We start from the raw sequence: 23,587 nt of genomic DNA, 5'->3' as shown, positions 1-23,587 counted from the left end.
AAATGGAAATTATATCCGTTTTAAAAAGAGGCTTGTATTATCCAGTAATATTGAAGATGACCATATATTCTAATCAGCAATTGGCTTTCACTCCTTATTTTGTATGTACGTGGTTGGCCATTAAGAAATGTGATCCAAAATATTTACAGGCTCAGTTAAGTACTATAAGCAATGCAAAAGTTAAACAACAGTAGAATGTGGTAGAGTCATACAGTGGAATACTACACTTTAGAAAAAATAGATAACTTTATTTAGATATGTTAATGTGGCTTACTCTCACAAACGTAATATGCAGTGGTATGATTAAGTCACAAAAGGATATGTACAATATAATTCAGTTTAAATAAAGTTCAAGGACACAAAACAGCAGGTTGGATTGTTTATAAAAGGTTTACTGGACACTAAATCTATAAAGATAATAATAGAAATTATTTTAACACATCCTTCAATTACCTTTCATTCCTCCAGAAATTTGTTGAAACCTCTTGAATGCCTATGACCTTTCTCATTTCCTCCACTGTTTAATTTCCTTTTATACTTTGTTTAAAACTTTGAATGGACATATGAGAGATGAAGTCATATTTTTCTAAATAAGTTCAAAAATATTTTGCTTTAAAATATAAGTAGTGATTAAATTTCTAAGAATTGAGCAATAGTTTAATGTTATAAATTTAGTTTTCATGAATATTTCTCTCTCCACATTTCTTCTTTTCAACTTGCTCATATCCCTTCAAATGACAAAATACTTAGAAGTATTTGAGTCAAGTTAGATATATTTTTGAAGATATTATTTGCTTATTTATCTATGAGAGGTCAACAACAACTTCCATGAATATTAGGAAAGCAAATGTCGGTAGGTCTATTCACTTCAATATTGAATTCACCTATATCAGAAATTTAAATGTCAGTGATAGGACCGACAGAAAGTGACAATTTCTTTAGGTAACACAGCACTAAGTGGCAATACTTTAATATTGTCACTATTACATTTTTCAGATATACAATATATACTTTACCGAGAATCCTAGTCTATTATGTTCTAAGGATGAGCTGTCTTTATACAAATCCACAATAAATAGCTGTGTAAATGTTACCATTTTTATTTTATAGCATAAAATATATTTCAAATAGTTGTACAAATCAGATATGTTATAAAAGAAACATCTTTCCTATTATTGAATTACCCAAAGTTGCTTACCTAACATAGAATCTTGTGGAGGAAAATAGGCCAGTGAAATTCAGTGATTATTCATTATGATCAAGGTGATTAGTACAGAAATCTCCATGACTATTCTGTGCAGTGTCTTTTCTTTAACAATATTTGATAATCATTCTTATTTTTACTTTCTGTAGACAAATCCTTTCTTGTTTTGCCTCCTTTTAGGTACTTTTGAGATTATAAAAGTATATAGTAAAAAGAAATGCACACACAAAACTATTCGGTTGGTATACTTAATTTTGTTAGAATAGATTTAGTCCAGGTATATTCCAGTGGTTTCTTACTGAGAGTCCATCCTAGTCCCCTGATTATTACTTCAGTGTTCAATGATGGTTTTTCCTTCATGTTAACAGGAAATAATTTTGGTTTCTGCTAAAAATGGCAGTTGCCACCAGTATGTGTGAGTTTTATTTCTTAGAAAATAACTATATTTTATATTTGGTGAATATCTTAGTTTTGCATTTAATTTGCTAAGTAGAATCAATGCAATCACTATCATATTCTATAGTTTTTCCTAACAGATTGATAGAGTAAAATGTATGGTTTTTCTAATTTTTAGCATGTGTGTCCAATAAAATGACTTTATATAATTTTTTTCTTATTGGTTCATTTTTTTTCCAGTCAAAGTTTCTTCTTTAGTTTCTCATATAATTGATTCAAAACTCCTAAGTGATGATCACAGTAACCTTAGGTATTTCTTAATTCTCCATAATAAATATAGCATCTGAGTCTAATTTCCTCTGGGAGATTTATTAACTTTTAAGATAGCATGTGTCACTTACATAATCTAACAATGCATTTTGCATACTAAAATGATGAAACATTCTTAATGAATTTAAATAGCTACTTTATCAGAAACAGGAGTCATAGGTTGAATTTTTATGTGAGTAGTAGAGCTAAGAATATTTGTAAAACAGCTCTCCATGATGGACTCCAACAGGATGAAGTAAGACCACCTATCAAGGAAATATCAATCCCAAAATGAACTGTACATGAAATTCTGCTCTAAGATCTTTTTGCTTTTTAACATGATTTCAGAAAAGGCTAATTTTTGTAATGGACTACAATACTTGTTTTGCTACATAAGCTTTCAGGATTTTTTTTCTTTTATTTTTATTTTAAAATTAATTTTTGAGCAGCATTCTTGACTGCAAGAAAGCTTCTGTCAGTTTCCCAAATTACTCAAATAACATGTATTTTACACTGAAAATCATGAGCTCCTTAACTCAAAGCTTTTCCTTGTTGTTTTTGTAACTATTTACCATACAATTACTTGTAAATGAAATGTATAACATAAATATGCGCTAACATAAAGGAAGATGTTTAAATATTTTTTAAACTTCTGAAAAAAGATAAAATTCTCAGTTTTTAAGAACATTGTATCTTTCATTTTATCCTTCTTTCTCCTCCAAATATATTAATAACTATCCTTCTATTTGTTACATTCTTTTACTTAAAGGGACTAAAGTATAAATCAGGTAATTAATACACAAAACTTTATTCTGTCCCTTGCTTGTAGCACTACTTCATTCCAGTTTCCTCAGAGTTTATTATATAAATCAGACAGATTTGTAAATAAGTATTTTACAGTCTACATTTATTTAATTATGAAAATGGAAACATAGAATAAAATGTGGACAGATAATAAGCTTTACTTGTGTGTTTCTGCATCTTTTCAAGTTGATCAGGTATATGGATGGCATTTTAAATAATGTGTTAAATTTAGAGAATACATTAAATAGAAAAGAAAATCGTGGGAAATAGGAAAGCCTTTCCATTACGGGTTTAGATATAAAATGTTCTATTCAGTTACAAACTAAACCTAAAATGAGAGGTTTCTTTTGTTTAACTGAAAGAGCTAGAGAGTAATTAAAGGTAATTTGCATGTTAATATTCTTAAAAGGTTCGCTTTTCTGTTCTAAGAATACCAGGGAACAATTGAATAGATAAAAAGCAAACTATAAATTGCCAAATAGATCTTTTGTATAATAATACATCTCCCAAGACAAAGGATAGTTCAGACCCATAAAAAATAAGGGAAGTGTATTTGCCTGACTGGTCTAGCATCTTGCCTGACCACAATGAATTTGCATCAGATTTTAAACTCACAGAGTTATAAAATATCTTAATGTGTTAAGAGAGAATCAAAAGTGAATGTGATTAACTTGAAGGAACTAATTGGCAGACTTTAACATTAGGCTAGTTTTAATAAATATTTAATAAATATTAATAAATTTAATAAACTAATAAATAAACTATTTAATAAATAAAGGAACTAGTTGGCAGACTTTAACATTAGGCTAGTTTTAATAAATATTTAATAAATATTAATAAATTTAATAAACTATTTAATAAATAAAACTGAAAGCAGAAAAATACTTTTCTTAAATAATTATTAGTGGCAGATTGATACTGTTAATATTATTGATTCAATCTGGGAAGTCCTCCCTCTTGCCCTTTCTCTACCCAGATCTTGCATTCTTTTGCAAAATAAGAACAATACAAACTCATTATTATTATTATTATTATTATTATTTTATTTATTTTATTTTATTTTATTTTATTTTGGAGACAGAGTCTCGCTCTATCGCCCAGGCTGGAGTGTAGTGGCGCGATCTTGGCTCACTGCAACCTCCGCCTCCCGGGTTCATGCCATTCTCCTGCCTCAGTCTCCCGAGCAGCTGGGACTGCAGGCTCCCGCCACCATGCCCGGCTAATTTCTTGTATTTTGTTTAGTAGAGACGGGGTTTCACCGTGTTAGCCAGGATGGTCTTGATCCTCTGACCTCGTGATCCGCCCGCCTCGGCCTCCCAAAGTGCTGGGATTACACGTTTGAGCCACTGCGCCCGGCCACAAACTCATTAAGTCACTTATTTATTACTCTATTCCTCAATGAACTCTTTTGTAGACTTCTAACCCATCTATAACCAATGCAGTGGTACTCCTCCCTCTCATATTTAGTTTCTCAGCTCAAGTAAGACTTCCTCAGAGGTTTAATCTAATTAATCTTAATCTAATTAAAATAGAAACCCTTACCCATTTATTCTGTCCAAAGCAACGTTTCCCCTCCCCTCCCCTTCCCCTCCCCTTCCCTTCCCCTTCTCTTCCCCTTCTCTTCCCCTTCTCTTCCCCTTCTCTTCCCCTTCTCTTCCCCTTCCCTTCCACTTCCTTTCCTTCCCCTTCTTTCCCCTTGCCTTCCTTTGAAAGGAACCGGGCACATTCCTCAGCCCCGGGCTCAAAACAAACAAGCCCAGTACAAACACATCCCATCCTCCCATCCCACCACATATCGCCATATATCTCTCAAACTTCCTGAGCCCAGTACAAACACCACCAGGAAAGTCTCCGATAAGGGGACAGCCGTTCAAAGTTTTACTGAAAGAGCGGGAACCAAAAGAATTCCTTTGTTCCCCTGTAACTTTCAGGCTATAAAAGCAAACACTCGCATTGTTCAAGGCCCTCTTGTATGCTGTGGAATGGAGGGACCAGGTTCGAACTTGTAGTAAAGATCCTTGCCGCTTGGCTTTGACTCTGGACTCTGGTGGTCTTCTTTGGGGAACTAACGGTCTGGGCATAACACCTTCCTGCCTTCTTTCTTTTCCTTCTTTCTGTCTTTTCTAATACAAGGCTTGACCACTGGGGTAAAATTGTCAAAATGTAAAAAGGAGATAATTAAAAAATAAATAGTACCTAAGTAGTATGCTAAAATATACATGGGGCAAGATCATCTTTGCATTTTATCCTTGGGTGCATTCTGGACCACCTTAATCTTTTTTTTTTTTTTTCCTAAGACAGAGTCTCTCTCTGTCATGCAGGCTGGAATGCAGTGGCACCATGATGACTCACTACAGCCTCCACCTCCCAGGCTCAAGTGATTAATCTTAAATAGTGCAATTATTCTATTTAATCACAAATGTCAGCATCTCTTTTCTTTAGTTTTGGCACATGATTTTCACCTTTCATCCTCTCTCTCTCTCTCTCCATGCTTCATTATATTAGTTCCCTAGGCTATCACAACAAATTGACACAAACTAAATGACTTCAACAACAGCAATGTATTCTAAAACAGTTCTAGAGGCTAGAAGTCCTAAATACAGTGGGGCCACACTCGCTCTGAGGTCCCTAGAGAGAATACATTCTGTAGATCTTCCAGCTTCTGGGGGCTGTCAGCATTCCTTTACTCATGCCAGCATTCCTTTTCCCCAGCTTCTGGGGGCTGCACCACTCCAATCTCTGCTCCCTGGTCACATTGCCTCCTCTTCTGTGTGTCAAGTCTCCCTCTGACTCACTCTTAAAAAAACATTTGTCAGGCCAGGCACAGTGGCTCATGCCTGTAATCCCAGCAATTTGGGAGGCCGAGGAGGGCGAATAACTTGAGGTCAGGAGTTTGAGACCAGCCTGGCTAACATGGTGAAACCCTTCCTCTAATAAAAGTACAAAAATTATCTGGGCATGATGGCAGGTGCTTGTAATCCCACTCCTCAGGAGGCTGAGGCAGGAGAATTGCTTGAACCCGGGAGGCAGAGGTTGCAGTGAGCAGAGATCGCACCACTGCACTCCTCCAGCCTGGGCGAAAGAACAAGACTCCATCTCAAAAAAAAAAAAGAAGAAGAACATTTGTCATTGAATTAAAGACCCGTGAGTATATTTCAGAATAAGACCCTTCCCTTAAAGTCCTTAACTTAATCACAAGCATTGCCATATAAGGTAATATTCACTGTTTAATGTGTCATTATATTCAAAGATTCCAAGGATTAACGCATCACATATCTTTTAGAAAAAACTATTCGGCCTACTAAACTCGATGAGTCTTCATCTACTAAGACTCAGGCCAAGTCAGATAAAAAGCTTTATAATATTCCACACCTCTCTCTACACGTGTTAAAAACAAGGAGAAAGAGTTTCTCTTAAATTTTTAAGTTCATTAAAAATAGAACAAAAGCAGAAACAATTGAGGTTTTTGTGGTTGTTGCTGTTTGTGTCTTTATTTTTAAAGATTCTACTTTGTACCATATACGCATGGTAAATTATTCATTATCATATCTGCTCCTTTTTTTTCATTTGAAGTAATCATATTCCATGGAAAATATTTAAATTCCCAGGCATTGTTAGTTGTAGAGCTCATAAAATGTTCAATGCTTCAGTGAGTTGCAAATTGAAAACAAATAAATTCTTGGAGAAAAACTTGACAGTATTCTACACACTTTGCTCTTGATTGATGTCATGTGGTGATTCCAATAAATGACTTTTTTCAAACAACTTAAACTATAACTGATTTAAGTAAATGGGGGTGCAATGGTTCTTTCTTATAGATCTCATCTGCTGAGATGCTATACACAGAATTTCAATCATCTTACCCTATGATTTTTCAAAGGTATATAAGAATGAATAATAATATTGTTATTATTATTCTAAAAATAAAAATAATTATAATATTCATTATTCTAAAAATAAATTTTTGTTTATTATTAATAAAATAACATTATAAGGATACATTTATTTATTTATTACAATCATGAAAATATTTAGAATGTACCATTTTCTAGGTAGTAAACTAGTGCTTCACATATTTTTGTTCATTTAATCTTTATTTTTATAAGTCAACAACTATAGACATTATTTTATGTTATTTATACTTTATAAAATATAATAAAGACATTTTAAAATATATATCAAATATATAATAAAGTATTACATTATAAAATACCATATTTTATAAAGTAGATGACTATCAATATAGTCATTATATAGATGAGTAAACTGAGGCATATTGTTTCTGTAAAAACCTCCAGAGCGCACATAAAATAAATGCTGCAGACAATGAGCCAAAACATCATACTAAGGATTTTGCCTCCAGAAGCTGCACTCTTAACTACTAGGCTCTAATGCCTTTTTTTATATAAATGATATCATATTGTTCTCTTTTGATCTGGCTTCTATTAATTAGCATATTTATTGAGATTAATCTATTTTATAGTATGGATGAAAGTTTCATTTCTTTTATTGCTTGTAGTATTTCAAAATATGGATATATCAAAGCTTGCTTATTCATTTATCTGTTAATGAATATTTGATTGTTACATGCTCTTCACTATTAGCCCCTCTCTCCCATAAAAAAGTGCTGTGAATGTTTTGGTACACGTTTTTTATGTACATATACTTTCATTTCCCTACAAATTGATTGACAGTCATATGATAGGTGCATACGTCAAAATATTTTAAAAACTGACAAGACTTTTTCCAGAGTCATTGTACTAATTTCCATTACCATTAGCAGTGCATGTATGTTGGTTTTCCTCTATAGTTTTGCCAACACTTGGCATGGCCAGACTTTTTAACTTTAGCCATTCTTTTTTCTTTCTTTCTTTTTTATTTTTTTGAGATGAAGTTTCACTCTTGTTGCTCAGGCTGGAGTGCAATGGCACAATCTCGGCTCACTGCAATCTACACCTCTCGGGTTCAAACAGTTCTCCTGCCTCAGCCTCCCAAGTAGCTGGGATATAGGCGCGCATCACCATGCCCAGCTAATTTTTGTATTTTTAGTAGAGATGGGGTTTCACCATGTTGGTCAGGCTGGTCTCGATCTCTTGACCTCAGGTGATCCACCCACCTTGACCTCCCAGAGTGCTGCGATTACAGGTGTGAGCCACTGCGCCTGGCCTCTTTTTTTCTTTTTTGAGATAGGTTCTTGCTCTGTCATGCAGGCTGGAGTGCATTGGCACAACCATAGTTCACTGCAGGCTCCACCTCCTGGGCTCAAGTGATTCTCCCACCTCAGCTTCCGAGTAGCTGGTACTACAGGCATGTGCCACCATGCCTAGCTAAATAGAGACACCATGCCATGTCTTTTTCTTTTTTGTAGAGACAGGATCTCACTATGTTGCCCAGGCTGCTCTCTAACTCCTGGGGTCAAGAAACCCTGCTGCCTTGACCTTCCAAAGTGCTGGGATTACAGGCTTGAGCAACTGTACCCAACCCATTTTTGACAGACACAGATTAATTCCCTAATGACTAATGATATTGAGGATCTTTCCATGTGTTTACTTTCTATCTACATATGTTCTTTAGAGAAGAAGTATTCATTTAAGCCATTTGCCTACTTTTATTAGAGTTGCTAGATTTATTATCAAGTTTTGAGAGTTCTTATATTTTCTGGACACAACTTTTTTGCCAGACATATATTTTGCAAATATTGTTCTCAGTAGTGTCTTATATTTCTATTTGTTTTACAGTGTTTCCTGAGGAACATATGTTTTACATTTTGATGAACTCAAGTTGTCAATTTCTACTTTGATGAAACATGGTGTTTGTGTCATGTCTAAGTAGTATTGAGGTCAAAGACTTTTCTATATTTTCTCCTATACGTAATTTTTCTTCCTTTTCTTTTCACTTTGTTTTTACATTTTACATTTAGGCATATGATCTGTACTAAATTAATTTTTGTATCATGAGTTACGTGTTAAAGTTCTACTTTTTGCATATGAGTATCTAATTGTTCCAGCAGAATTTGTTGAAGGGCTATCTTTTATTTACTGAATTACCTTTGTATCTTTGGAGAACACCAATTTACCAAAATTCTGTACATATATTTCTGAATTTTCTATTATCTTCCAATGACATTTCTGTCTATCTTTATGCCAATATCACACTATTTTCCTTACTGTAGCCTTATAAGCTTTGGTATTAGATTGTGCTAATCCTTCAAAAATATTCTTATTTTTAAGAATTATTTTGGCTATTTTAGACTCTTTGCATTTCTACTGAAGTTTTAAAATTAGTGTGTAAATTCCTATAAAACAATGCCTAATAATATTTTAATTGGGATTGTATTGAATCTATATTTAGGGATAATCACATTTTACCATGTGAATTTTCTAACCCATATTCATATTACATCTTTCCATTTATTTAAGTCTTCTTTAACTTTCTGCAGTGGTTTGAGTTTTAGTGTACCAGACTCTCACATCATTTGATAGATTAATTCCTAATTCTTCTACATTTTTCATGATATTATTAATAGTACTTTTATTTTAATTTTTTATTGTTCATTGCTGGTATATGGAAATATTAGTTTAATATGTTGCTTTTTTCTTTTTTATGTTGCTAACTCACTTATTATAGCCAGCAGTGTTTTTGTAGATTTCAGTGGACTTTCTACATAGACATGCCGTCTATAAATAAACCCAATCTACATTTTCCTTTCCCGTCTGTAATTCTTTTGTTTATGTTTTTTGTCTATTTTACTTGGTAGAACGTCTAGTGGAATGTTAAAACAAAGTGCTAAGAGTTAATGGACTCATCTTGTTCCTGAAATCGGGGGAAATAAACTGATTTTTCTTCATTAAGTATGATGCCAGCTATTGTTTTTACATAGATATCTTTTATTAGGATATTCTTGAATTTCTTCTAGACAGTAATAACTTAGATCTTGTTTTATTGATCCAATCTGCTTTTAAATTGGTATATTTAGACCATTTATATGTAATGTGGTTATGTGTGCATATATATATATTTTTTTCTTTTTTCTTTTTTTTTTTTTTTTTGAGACAGAGTCTGGCTCTGTTGCCCAGGCTGGAGTGCGATGCGATGATCTTGGCTCACTGCAACCTCTGCCTCCTGGGTTCAAGCCATTCTCCTGCCTCAGCCTTCTGAGTAGCTGGCATTACAGGTGCCCGCCACCATGCCTGGCTAATTTTTTGTATTTTTAGTAGAGACAGGGTTTCACTATGTTGGCTAGGCTGGTCTCAAACTCCTGACCTCATGATCTGCCCACCTCAGTCTCCCAAAGTGCTGGGATTATAGGCGTGAGCCACCGCACCTGGATATTTTTAGTTTTAAACCTATTATTTTGCTTTTGCTTTCTATCTTTCCTGAAGGAATTCAGAACCAGATACCCCCAAACATACCACTTTGGCATATTGATTTTTTTGAGTTAAAGACACTTGAAAAATAGCAGATGCAAGAAAAGCACTCTGATTTTCCTTTAAGGCACTCTGATTTTCCTTTTTCTTAAAAGTAGGAGGTAAAATTTCTACATGAAAGTTACCCTCTTTATACAAGAAGGAAAGTAACAGTCTCATCACCCAGGATGAGAAGTTGAGGCAAGGGAAACCTGTACAAACAGACCTTGTTAAACCAACCCTTATCCTGTTAATCACCTCTTCACCCAATTAACTACACTAGTTCCAGCTCCTTTGTCTTGTCATATTTCAAAATTTACTACTCTGTGTCTACTTCAGAACATAAGTGATTATGTCATGGAGTCTTCCTTCCTTAAAGAATCTCTCATGCCACATAATACATGCATTAAATAAATTTGTATGCATTTTCCTGTTGATCTGTCTTATATCAATTTAATTCTCAGGCTTAGCAGAGGAAAAAAAAAAACTAAGAAGATGGTAAAAAAATTTTGCTTCCCCTACCATCCCATCTGTTTTTTGCTTATTTTCCCTCTTGTTTGCCTTCTTTTCCATGAATTAAATATATTTTATGGTTTCATCTTATCTCCTTTTTTACTTGAGAATTAAAACTCTCTATATTGTTAATTTTAATGGTTGCTTTTGAGTTTGTAGTATACATGTTTAACTCATCACATTCTACCTTCAAATTGTAATATACTACTTTACATACAGTATCATGAAGTAACAACATTTTCATTATTTTATCCTAACTGTTGTTCTGTTATTGTCATTAATTTATTTTTATATATGTTGTAAACTCATTATAAATTGTTATTATTCTTGTTTAAATTAGAGGTTAATAATGTTGTTTTCTTCTCTCTCTCTTTTTTTTTTTTTTTTTTTTTTGAGACAGAGTCTAGCTTTGTACCAGGCTGCAGTGCAGTAGTGTCATCTCAGCTCACTGCAACCTCTGCCGCCCGGGTTCAAGCGATTGTCCTGCCTCAGCCTCCCGAGTAGCTGGGATTACAGGCACATGCCACCACACCCAGCTAATGTTTGTATTTTTAGTAGATACGGGGTTTCATCTTGTTGCCCAGGATGGTCTCAATTTCCTGACCTCGTGATCCGCCCATCTCGGCCTCCCAAAATGCTGGGATTACAGGCATGAGCCACCAGAACCGGACATGCTTTCCTTAAAAGCTAAAAATTTTAGGCTTGTGTGCCATTAGGCTCTGTTACAACTACTTAATTCTGCTTTTGTAATTCTATAGCACCCATTGATAATACATAAACAAATGAGCATGAATGTGTCTCAGTAAAAATTTGTTCACATAAACAGGCAGTCCACCCATGAAGCTATAGCTTGCTGACCCCTTGTTTAAACAATTGAATTCAAACAGAAATAAAAGGATCTTATATATTTAACCATGTTGATACCATTTCCAGTGCTTTTCATTCTTCTATGTAGATCCAAATTTCCTTTTGATATTATTTTACTTCTGCCTGAAACATTTTCTTTAACATTTTTTATAGTGTTGTTTTACTGGTGATGATTTCTTTCAGGTTCCAAGTGCCTGAACAAAATCTTTATTTCACCTACATCTTGAAAGATAGTTTCTCTGAGTCTACAATTCCCAGCTGACAATGTTTATCTTCCAGTACTTTAAAGATGTTGCTTCATTATCTTCTAATTTTCTTTGTTTCCAATAAAATGTTTGCTGACATTTTTTGTTCCTCTGTGCAAACCGTGTTTTTGTCATTGGCTGCTTTGAGAATTTTTCTTTATCACTAGTTTTAAGCAATTTTATTTTAGTTTATTTTGTGCACAAGACAAGGATGCCCTCTCTCACCACTCCTGTTCAACATAGTATTGGAAGTCCTTGCCAAAACAGTTAGGCAAGAGAAAGAAATAAAGGGTACCCAAATAGGAAGAAAGGATGTCAAACTATCCCTGTCTGTAGATTACATGATCCTATATGTAGAAAACTTTATAGGCCCAAAAGCTTAAGGCCCGAAAGCTCCTTAAGATGAAAAACACCTTTGGCAGAGTCTCAGGATACAAAAAGAACATACAAAAATTACTCGCATTCCCATACACCAACAAGAGTCAAGCGGAGAGCCAAATCAGGAATGCAATCTGATTCACAATTGCTGCAAAAAGAATCAAATACCTAGGAATACAGCTAACTAGTGAGGTGAAAGATCTCTGTAAGAACTAAAAACACCAAAGATATCAGAGAGGATGAAACAAATGAAAAAACCTTCTATGCTCATGGATAGGAAGAATCAATATGATTAAAATGGCCATATTGTCCTTATTTTCAAATATGCTATTGCACTCTATGACTGATCCAAACTCCTGCCAGATATAATTCTAAAAATCTGTTTTGTTAATTTTATTATTTTATTTTTGGATTTTTAAATGCTTGGGAATTGGGAGATATGCACAATTGTCTTTGCTTTGTCCACAAAATTAAATGTGTATTTGGGTACTTATAGGACACTATTTGTAAAAACATTTATTTCTTCAGACATTGATGGTCTTGTCCCAGTTATTAACAACATCTACATGTTTAAGAATAAATTTTCTTTTCTATCTACTTCTTATTCCATTGAAAATTACCTTTCTATCCTCCTACTCTGGAAGTCTTTATGATTCTGTCCTAATCATTAGTATCCCATTGCTTCTTCAAGAGATGTCTATCAGTAGAATTTCTCCATTAATATAAGTTCATACTTCTATGAAAACTTTAAATCTCAAGTCTACAGTATTTCTAGTTCTAAAAAATATTTAAATTAGTTCTTTAATTATTTCCATCTTTATGTTTACTTTCCTTTTTTTCTAGCATTTTAAACAACTTTACGTCAACAATTCTTTATCTTCACTTTATCTCCCTTTACCTTTCTTCATTTTTTTCCTAGCCATTGGATTCAGAGAAAATTATTCAACTTTTAAACTTCAAACTTGCTAGATCTATATTTAACTATGTCTATTGTTCTCTTCAGAACATCTGTTGAGTTTTTAATCCAAGAGCTATTATCAGTATTTTCTAAAATGCAACCTCTTCTTGCATGTCTCTGAAGATATGAATTACACTTACTGTAATTACATTTGTTTCTTGTCTTAATTCTGATTCTCTGAAATTACTTATTCTGTTTGCTAAGTTTTGTATCTTCTTTCTTGTTTTTCTTAAAAGTTGGGTGACAATATTTTACATGGGTAGTTTTTCTGTTAATCATAGCTTATCTCCAATGATTAGGAAAATAACAACTATGAAGTAGGACAAAGTAACCTGGTTTCTTGTGTTTTAGCATTGCTGCTCCCTGTTCCTTCCTGGTTTTGTTAATTACCTGAGACTCTGCCCTGTTGATGTTAGTCAGATTCTAAGACTCACCTTGCCAAGCAAGCACTGCTTTGTTATTCCAAAGTGAAGTTCATTCTTACTTTGTCTGGAAAGCAGTCTCTGCATCTTTTACCTCATTATTTCCCTCCTTTCATATTATGTTTCTTCCTTTACCAATTTTAATGGAGCTTCCCCTTTTTCATCTCTAAGATCTCCTTCTCTATCTCAAAAACAAAATAAAAAACATTATCAGCATTAACATATACAACAGAGAGCTTCATTGATGTGGTTTGGCTGTGTCCCCACCCAAGTCTCATCTTGAATTCCCATACGTTGTGGGAGGAACCTGGTGGGAGGTAATTGAATCATGGAGGTAGGCTTTTCCTGTGCTGTTTTCCTGATAGTGAGTAAGTCTCATGAGGTCTGATGGTTATTATAAGGGGGAGTTTTCCTGCACAAGCTCTCTTTGCCTGCTGCCATCCTTGTAAGATATGACTTGCTCCTCTTTGCCTTCCACCATGATTGTGAGGCTTCCCCAGCTACATGAAACTGTAAGTCCAATTAAACCTTTTTTCTTTTGTCAATTGCCCAGTCTTGGGTATGTCTTTATCAGCAGCATTAAAACAGACTAATACAGTAAACTGGTATCAGTAGAGTGGGATGCTGCTGAAAAGATACCTGAAAATGCGGAAGCAATTTTGGAACTGCGTAACAGGCAGGGGTTGGAACAGTTTGAAGGGCTCAGCAGAAGACAGGAAAATGCAGGAAAGTTTGGAACTTCCTAGAGACGTTTTGAATGGCTTTGACCAAAACGCTGATAATGATGTGAACAATGAGATCCAGGCTGGTGTGGTCTCAGATGGAGTTGAGGAACTTGTTAGAAGCTAGAGCAAAGTTGGCTCTTGTTACATTTTAGCAAAGAGACTGGCAGCATTTTGCCCATGCCCTAAAGATTAATGAAACTTAGAACTTGACAGAAGAATTAGGGTATCTGACAGAAGAAATTTCTAAACAGCAAAGTATTGAAGAAGTGACTTGGGTGCTTTTAAAGGTATTCATTTTATAAGGCAAGCAGAGCATAAAAGTTCAGAAAATTTGCAGCCTGACAATGTGATAGAAGAGAAAAACCCATTTTCTGAGGAGAAATTTAAGCTGGCTGCAGAAATTTGCATAAGTAACGAGGAACTGAATGTCAATCCCCAAGACAATGGTGAAAATGTCTCCTGGGCATGTCAGAAGTCTTCACAGCAGCCCTTCCCATCACAGTCTCAGAGGCCTAGAATAAAATGGTTTTCCTGGGCCCAGGGTCCCCATGCTGTATGCAGTGTAGGGTGTTGGTGCCCTGCATCCCAGCCACTCCAGCTGTGACTAAAAGGGACCAAAGTACAGCTTGAGCTGTTGCTTCATAGGGTGGAAGCCCCAAGCCTTGGCAGCTTCCACGTGGTGTTGAGCCTGTGGATGCACAGAAATCAAGAATTGAGGTTTGGGAACATCTGCTTAGATTTCAGAAGATATATGGAAACACCTGGATGCCCATGCAAAAGTTTGCTGCAGGGATGGGGCCCTCATTGACAACCTCTGCTAGGGCAGTGAGGAAGGGAAATGTTGGGTGGGAGCCCCCACACAGAGTCCCTACTGGGGCACCACCTGGTGGACCTGTGGGAAGAGGGCCACCATCCTCCAGACCTCAGAATGTTAGATCCACCAACAACACCATGTGCCTGGGAAAGCCACAGACACTCAACACCAGCCCACAAAAGCAGCCAGAAGGCAGGCTATATCCCGCAAAGCCACAGGGGCAGAGCTGCCCAATACCATGGGAACCTACCTCTTGCATCTGCATGATCAGGATGTGAGACATGGAGTCAAAGGAGATCATTTTGGAGCTTTAAGATTTGGCTGCCCCTCTGGATTTTGGACTTGCATGGGGTCAAGAAATGAAAAGCATAAAAATTGAAAAGTGAAAAGAAAAAATATTTTTATTCACAGAACATATATATGTATATTGTATATGAAGAAAATCCTAATACATTTATTTAAAAAGCTGTGAATAATAAGAATCAAATTCAATAATGGTGCAGAATGTGTAGAATGCAAGGTCAATACACAAAATACAATATGTAAAATTAATGGAATTTCTAAATACTAGAAATAAACAATTGAGAATACATTTAAAAGTAAAATTTTAATGGTATAAAAATTAGAATAATTTAAGTGAAACCTTTAAAAATCTTTCACACTAAAACTTTTTAAAATTTCTCGTAGAGAAACATTACAGAAGACTTAAATAAATGTAAAGATCTACCATGTTCGTAGATTTGAAGATGCAACATTGTTTGATGTGAATTCTCTGGAAGTTAATCTTTAGAATCAATGCAGTAGGGGCTGGGCGCGGTTGCTCATGCCTGTAATCCCAGCACTTTGGGAGGCCAAGGTGGGCGGATCACAAGGTCAGGAGATCAAGACTATACTGGCTAACACGATAAAACCCTGTCTCTACTAAAAAAAAAAATACAAAAAAATTAGCCAGGCATGGTGGCACGGGCCTGTAGTCCCAGCTACTCAGGAGGCTGAGGCAGGATAATTGCTTGAATCTGGGAGGCTGAGGTTGCAGTGAGCCGAGATTGTGCCACTGCACTCCAACCTGGGTGACAAGGTGAGATTCTGTCTCAAAAAAAAAAAAAAAAAAAGCATCAATGCAATCTATAGTTTGTAATTTATTGACTACAATGAATTCTATATCTATTTACTACAACTCTGTAGTAAATTGTGGCAAACATTATGAGAGAAATTCACAAGCTGTTTCCAAAATTTGTTTGGAAAATTCATAGGACCTAGAATTTTGAGAAAAAAATAGAGCCAATTTTCAGACATCTAAGAAAGCTGCAGTATCAAAGCATCATAACACAAAAATAATAAGGATAAAGAAGGGTTCAAAATTAGACCTCCACCTATGCAGTAAATTAAATGTTTATAAGGGCATGTAGATAATTCAGTGCAGAAAGTAAGTCTTTAACAAAGGCTTTTGAAATAAATGCATTCTCATATTTAAAAAATACATACATCAGTCCTTTGTATACACAAAACTAATCCAATATTTTTAATGTAGGCATAAAAATGAAAAAGCAAAATTCAGAAAGCTTTTAAAAGAAAAAAATTAAACTGTGAGCTATTATAATAGGAAAAATATTTCTGAACAGAGAAAGCACTATCATAAGAGTAAAAATTGATAAATTGTAGATATTAATTAAAAATGTATCCTAATAAAACTGCAAAATGTAAGAAAATATAATTTAAGCCATAGACTGTGATAAATTATTCCATATATGTATAAGAAAAAAAGTTACATGTTCAAAACACACAGAGTACTCCTGAGATCCACTAAATAGTTATAAGAATCTTGAACAGGTATTTCACAAAACAAGAGATACAAGTGGCTTATAGGAATGTGAAAAGATGCTCAATATTATTAGATAAGGAGAAATGCAACCAAAATGCATTGAAACTGGAAAGACTACCATTTAAAATGATAATACTAATATTGGCAAATATGTGGGGAAAGTAGAAGTCATGTCTATTTCTTGTGAGAGTGTAAAATAGAACAACCGGCTGGGCGCGGTGGCTCATGCCTGTAATCACAGCACTTTGGGGGGCCGAGGCGGGCGGATCACGGGGTCATGAGATCGAGACTATCCTGGCTAACATGGTGAAACCCCGTCTCTACTAAAAATACAAAAAAAAAAAAAAAAAAAGAAAATTAGCCGGGTGTGGTGGCGGGCGCCTGTAGTCCCAACTAATCAGGAAGCTGAGGCAGGAGAATGGCGTGAGCCTGAGAAGTGGAGCTTGCGGTGAGCCCAGATCACGCCAGTGCACTCCAGCCTGGGCGACAGCGCGAGACTGTGTCTCAAAAAAAAGAAAAAAAAAAAAAAAAAGCGGAACAACCGCTTTGAAAAATAATTCGCTTCTCAATAAGGCCAGCATATATCTACCCTATAGCACAGCAATTTCAATTCTAGAAATTTATCCAACAAAAATAAAAGCATATATTTACACAAAAACCTGTTTGAGAATGCACCTAAGTCCTTTATTTGTAAAAGCTAATTCTGAAAGCAATCTGAATATTCACTAACAGACTAATGAATAAGCAAACTCTGACAAATACATAGGCAACTCAGAAATATGAGGAAAAATAAACAAATGATACACACAAATATTTGGCTAAATCTCAAATATTTATTTATGCTAAAGAAAATAAACCAGATACACACTCACACACACATCCTGTAGGAATTCTAATTATTGGAATTTGAAGATGAACAAAATTAATCAATCATGATAGAAATTATAAGGGTTTAATCCGAGTTATTTGGGATGCTGAAGCCGGAGAATCGCTTGAACCCGGGAGGCGGAGGTTGCAGTGACCTCACATTGTACCACTGCACTCTAGCCTGGGTAACAGAGTAAGACTACGTCTTAAAACAAACAAACCAAAGAAATTATACAGGTTTGCCTCTGAAGAAGAGAAGAGAAGTTTGAATAAGCACAATAGTATTTTCTAGATTTAGTGTAATTAGGTAAATATATCAATTTATAAAAAGTACAAAACCACATTTTTGACACGTTTATTATATTTAAAATATAGCACAATAAAATAAGGTTAGGAAATGATTGCATATTACTCTCTGAGAGGAAGAATGTTATCTGTTGGTAGAATAATAAAGTTACTCATTTCTTATAAGAAGTAAAGATATATTGGCCGGGTGCGGTGGCTCGCGCCTATAATCCCAGCACTTTGGGAGGCTGAGGCAGGCGGATCACAATGTCAGGAGATTGAGACCATCCTGGCTAACACGGTGAAACCCCATCGCTACTAAAAATACAAAAAATAAGACGGGCGTGGTGGCGGGCACCTGTAGTCCCAGCTATTCAGGAGGCTGAGGTAGGAGGATAGCGTGAACTTGGGAGGCAGAGTTGCAGAGAGCCGAGATCATGTCACTGCACTCCAACCTGGGCTGCAGAGTGAGACTCCGTCTCAAAAAAAAAAAGAAAAAAGAAGTAAAGATATATCTATTAACCTGTATAGGTATATATAAGCTAAAAACAACCATTCAACTTTTGTGGGCATAGTAGTCTGTGTCAGGCATTTTTGTATAAATCATAAACATTTATTCTCATTCAAATAATAAATATATTATCTCACGGTTATAAAGGTATAATAAGTACAATTTTAAAAAATAGACAAACTTTTCTGAATATTTCCAGTACAGTGGTATATCATTTTTTTCCAATAAAATAAATAGAAAAATACTCAAACTCTGGGTAATATTTTGCAGAAAATGAATTAGTTACACTTATTCAAGTTGAATTATTCTAGTTCCTCAATTTTATATTCCAGAAAAATATATGCTGACTATATTTTTATGCTTTTTTATTAGAGAAGTTTATTGATACGTACATCACTTTTACTAATTCAGTTTTGAGCAAGGTGTGACTCTTTATTCAATTTTCCAAAGAGTTCCAAACCAAAACTTCTGGATTTCCAGTTGATCTGTATATCACCTTGCTACCTCTGGCTTTTTTCTCTCTAATACAGGTATAAGAATAACATTTAACAATAAATGATTTGTGAAGCCAGTTGAAAAATGTTCATGCTATATTAATCAACTTGATAAAATGCATTAAATTTATGAATTTCTACAGGTTTGTTAGTGCCTGGAATCTATAGGTAGAGACACCCATAAAAAAGTCTTATAATATAAGCTATATAACTTAGTGAAAAATCAATAAGGCATACTGATGTTTGCATAGGATGACAACCTGGTCATATTAATTTTTCTGAGAAAATAATCTCAAATGAAAAATCACTTCCCTAAAGCATTATTTGTTTTTATATCAGATTTATTTTAGTTCAACCAACATTTATTGCATGCTCTAAGTATTAGATATTGTGATTGGTCCTGGGAATGTTAAGATAAAAATTTCTCCTTTTCTAACCTTGAATTCACAGAGAGGTAGAAGCAAGAGAAGCATAAACATATAATTTCAATGCAATATGGTAAGTAAAATGATAGTGGTACTTTTTCTGAATTTTCAGATATCAATTATTTATTTATAAACCGTTCTTTAGAGGGTGATTTATTTTCTCTGTAGACATCAACAAGATACACTTGCCTTCTATGGCAAAAATAAATTAATTTTAGCTTTGTGCAGATACATCCTATTGAGTTACAAAGTGATGCTATCAAACACCACTGACAATAACAAATTCAGGATTTATGGCTCTCTTTGTCTCTGTTTCTCTCTCCTTCTCTCTCTCTCTCTCTCTGTGTGTGTGTATATATATACATATATATATATTATACATATATAGTTTAGGATACATGTGTATTTATATATAATTTTATTTTTTAGAACAAAATTAAAAATAAAGTGTCTTTAAATGAAAGTGTGTTTGTAACACAATCTTATGACATCAGCATTAAAAAGGCTATTCAGAACACTTCCTCAAATTGAAACTGTTACCAATACTGAGTTAAATATTTTAAGACTACTTCATTATCTAGGAAATTTGAGAAGCAAATTAACTCTTTGCTCAGAGTATTGTGATACCATATATTTTCTTGTAAAATAAGGTATTGTTTAATTATAAAATATTGTCAAATTTCTGAAAAAGTGTTTATATAAGTGTTAGGAATATGTTTAGCCCTGGGAGCCATGTGTTACTTATCATTGTACAGATCTTCTTGCTGACACGACTGGGTATGGTAGAAGTCCTGATAGGATTAACTGCAAGTAAAGCAGAAATTATTAAAAACAATATTGAGGCCAGGCAAGGTGGCTCATGCCTGTAATTCCAGCACTTTGGGAGGTCGAGGCAGGTGGATCACGAGGTCAGGCCTTCAAGACTAGCCTGACCAAGATGGTGAAACCCCGTCTTTACTAAAAATACAAAATTAGGTGGGCATGGTGGTGGGTTCCTGTAATCCCTGGCTGAGGAAGATAATTGCTTGAACCCAGAAGGTGGAGGTGGAGGTTGCAGTGAGTCGAGATCACACCACTGCACTCTAGCCTGGGTGACAGAGTAAGACAATGTCTCAAAAACAAAAACAAAAACAAAACAAACAAACAAACAAAAATTAAATTAACTGGATGTTAAATGTGGTTTCTTTACATTTACCAGAATTTCAGCCAAGGTCCTAATGGCCCCAAATAATAGGTGCTACATTATCAAGCAGATATATCAAGAGATTGTGATAATGTTAATGAAACCCCTTTGCTCATCACTCATTTCCAAAATTTATATTTTCAAAGGGAATTTTGTACAGAGTTCCTAAAAAAAGGGATCATGATGCCAATGTTTTGCCTCACTGATTGCTAAATGAAGAGGACTATAATGAAGCATTCAAAGAACGTGATGTGCCTCTGGAGCAACTGAAGGATTGCTATCTGACTTATGCATTTAAAACCTTCGAAGTGGAAGTTTGTCTGGAATGGTTTAGGCAAACAGACTGGGTTGGATTGAGAATTGAATGTATACATAAAATTTGGTTTGGTCAGATGAGAACATCAAATGTGGTAGCTAGATCACCGTTATTTATGAGATTTTTATTGGGTTGATTTGTCTTGAAAGAATCAAATCTAAGAGAAATGTTTGGAATAGCTAGATGACCCTAACAGAAGAAATCTTACTGGTCTTTACTGCTAAACCTAAGGAGATGAGAGTAAACATTAAGTGGCCAACTCAAAGAAGCATGGACTATGTTGAAACATGGACTATAGCTGCAATTTCCCAGTGGTGCAGTTTTCAAGCGTTTTACCCCAGGAAAGAAAAAAATAAATAAATGAAAAGTAGCCATTTCACCATTCAGAGGATAGATACTGTTGCCCAGTGAAAACTACATGAATTATGTAATAGTTTTATGCTTGTTTCCCCCACTCACCATTCCAAAACTGTAAGACTTCAAGATAGAACAGGAGGTATGAAATTTTAACAGCACATAAAAAAATAGTGAACATTCTATCCCCGCACTTCATTGCCATTACTAAGGCTAAGGCAGGACTGAGTTTAGAATGCAGCAAAGCTTTGAAATGTATGAGATAATATCTCTAATATTCAAATGCACCATAAACTCAAAACTTAGAATCAATCCTATTTTTAAAATACTGAATGTGACAAGAAACGTTATAAAATTTTCAAGATATCAGTATATGATAGAAAGAGATGTATTGCTTTAGCACAAATCATTCTAAAAAAAAAATTCTTCTAAAATGAATTACTTATCCATATCCTACAAATTTTCTTTTTTCTTTTTCTTTTTCTTTTTTTCTTTTTTTTTTTTTTTTTTTTTTGAGACAGAGTTTCACTCTTGTTGCCCAGGCTGTAGTGCAGTGGCTTGATCTCAGCTTACTGCAAACTCTGCCTCCCGGGTTCAAGCAATTCTCTCGCTTCGGCCTCCCAAGTAGCTGGGATTACAGGTGCCAGCCACTACGCCCAGCTATTTTTTTGTATTTTTAGTAGAGATGGGGTTTCACCATGTTGGCCAGGCTGGTCTTGGATGCCTGACTTCAGCTGATCCACCGGCCTTGGCCTCCTGAAATGCTGGGATTGCAGGCATGAGTTGCCGTGCCCAGCCACAAATTTTCTTTTACCTTGGAAAACATATATGCAAATATACTTGTCAACTATCCGACAAAGGTCTTCGGTATGTATCTATGGATTCATTGAACATTCTTTTTTTTTTACATAATGAATATTTTATGATTTTTAGCTTTGGTTTTTTGAAATGAACCAATAAATTGAAGGGACACAAGAAGTAATATGTGTGTAAATACCAGCACGCTTAGCCCCTCAAATAAACCTCTTACAGGTGTCTGACTCCTAAATCCAATTTGACATTTTTTCAGAACTTGTCTTTATCAATTATTTACATTCTGCTTCATTTTCTGATTTGTTTTTTTACTTTCACACTCACTTATCATTGTTTTACACAATAGTTGTTTACTACAGTAACAATTATATCTGACATAAATGTACTGAGGAACAAAACAACCATCTTATGGCATACAAATTAGCAGTGGGAGAAGGCTAACCCCAAACATATGCCAAGCCAGGGGCCAGGAAATCCAGGGATGTGGTTAGGCAGAAACTGGGAAGACACTTTATAGCGATTCCTATCTTTGTTACAGACATGAAGGAGATAAATTATAATATGTAAAAATGGCCCTCCCAGTCCTAAAGAGAGTAAGTAAAAGTCTAGTACCTTTTAAAGATCTAAATAGGAAACACTTGTCATTTATTGTCTCTAAGGGCAGCCACTGTTAAGACTTCAAAAGAACCTTGGTCTCCACAATCTTTTATCTTAACCTGAACATTCCCTTTCTATCAATCCCAGGTCTTGAAACAAACTCAACCAATTATCAACCAGAAAATGTTTAAATTCACCTATAGCCTGGAACCAACCCCCAAACCCCAATACCCTCCCATCCCCCAAACCCCCTGCCACCCCCAACCCCTCCCACCCCCACTCCCTCTGCTTTGAGTTGTCCCACCTTTCTGGATCAAACTGATGTATTTCTTAAGTGTAGTTAATTGATGTCTCATGCCTCTCTAAAATGTATAAAAGCAAGCCGCCTCCCAACCACCTTGTGCACATGTTCTCAGGACCTCCTGAGTGCTGTGTCACTGGCCATGGTGACTCATATTTGGCTTAGAATAAATCTCTTCAAATATATTTTTTTAAAGAAGAAAGAAAAAGGAAAAACAAATGCTTTTGCAGAAGCCAAGAAGAAAGTGAAGGGAAATAAATGAGAGTGGAAAAATGAGAGATCAATTGTGGTGAGTTATGCTTTTTTTGGCAATTAATTGCAACAAGTACCCAAAATGCCAATTATAACATAGTTTGCTATCTACCATTGCTTTATTTAACTGAAGTATTCAACCATAGATATAGAAAAAAGACTGACCTAGTTTAGAAAAGTTCTATCCTGATACATTTAAGCACTAGAGAGTATACACAAATAAAAACACAAACTTAACTTTTCTTAAAAACTTTTACTGAGTCAAATATTAAAAGAGAACACTTGTTTGTGAAGCATCTCATGAAGTTGATTTTTGATTTTTCAGT

The 23,587-nt window shown here is 34.9% G+C and overlaps 1 long non-coding RNA gene across 2 annotated transcripts in view; it reads left to right on the top strand.

The window, feature by feature from the left end:
• Window positions 1-23,587, top strand: part of LOC129137820 (uncharacterized) — a 56,530-nt gene that overhangs the window by 13,977 nt on the left and 18,966 nt on the right. For both annotated transcript variants that reach the window (XR_010152144.1, XR_008540613.2), the window contains exon 2: window positions 19,471-19,518. This is a non-coding gene — a long non-coding RNA (uncharacterized LOC129137820). The remainder of the gene's footprint in view (window positions 1-19,470; window positions 19,519-23,587) is intronic.

This window comes from Pan troglodytes, chromosome 17 (genome assembly GCF_028858775.2).
Source record: "Pan troglodytes isolate AG18354 chromosome 17, NHGRI_mPanTro3-v2.0_pri, whole genome shotgun sequence".
Lineage (NCBI taxonomy): Eukaryota > Metazoa > Chordata > Mammalia > Primates > Hominidae > Pan > Pan troglodytes.
Note: the sequence above shows the minus strand (reverse complement) of the source record. Positions and strands in the feature narration are given on the sequence as shown.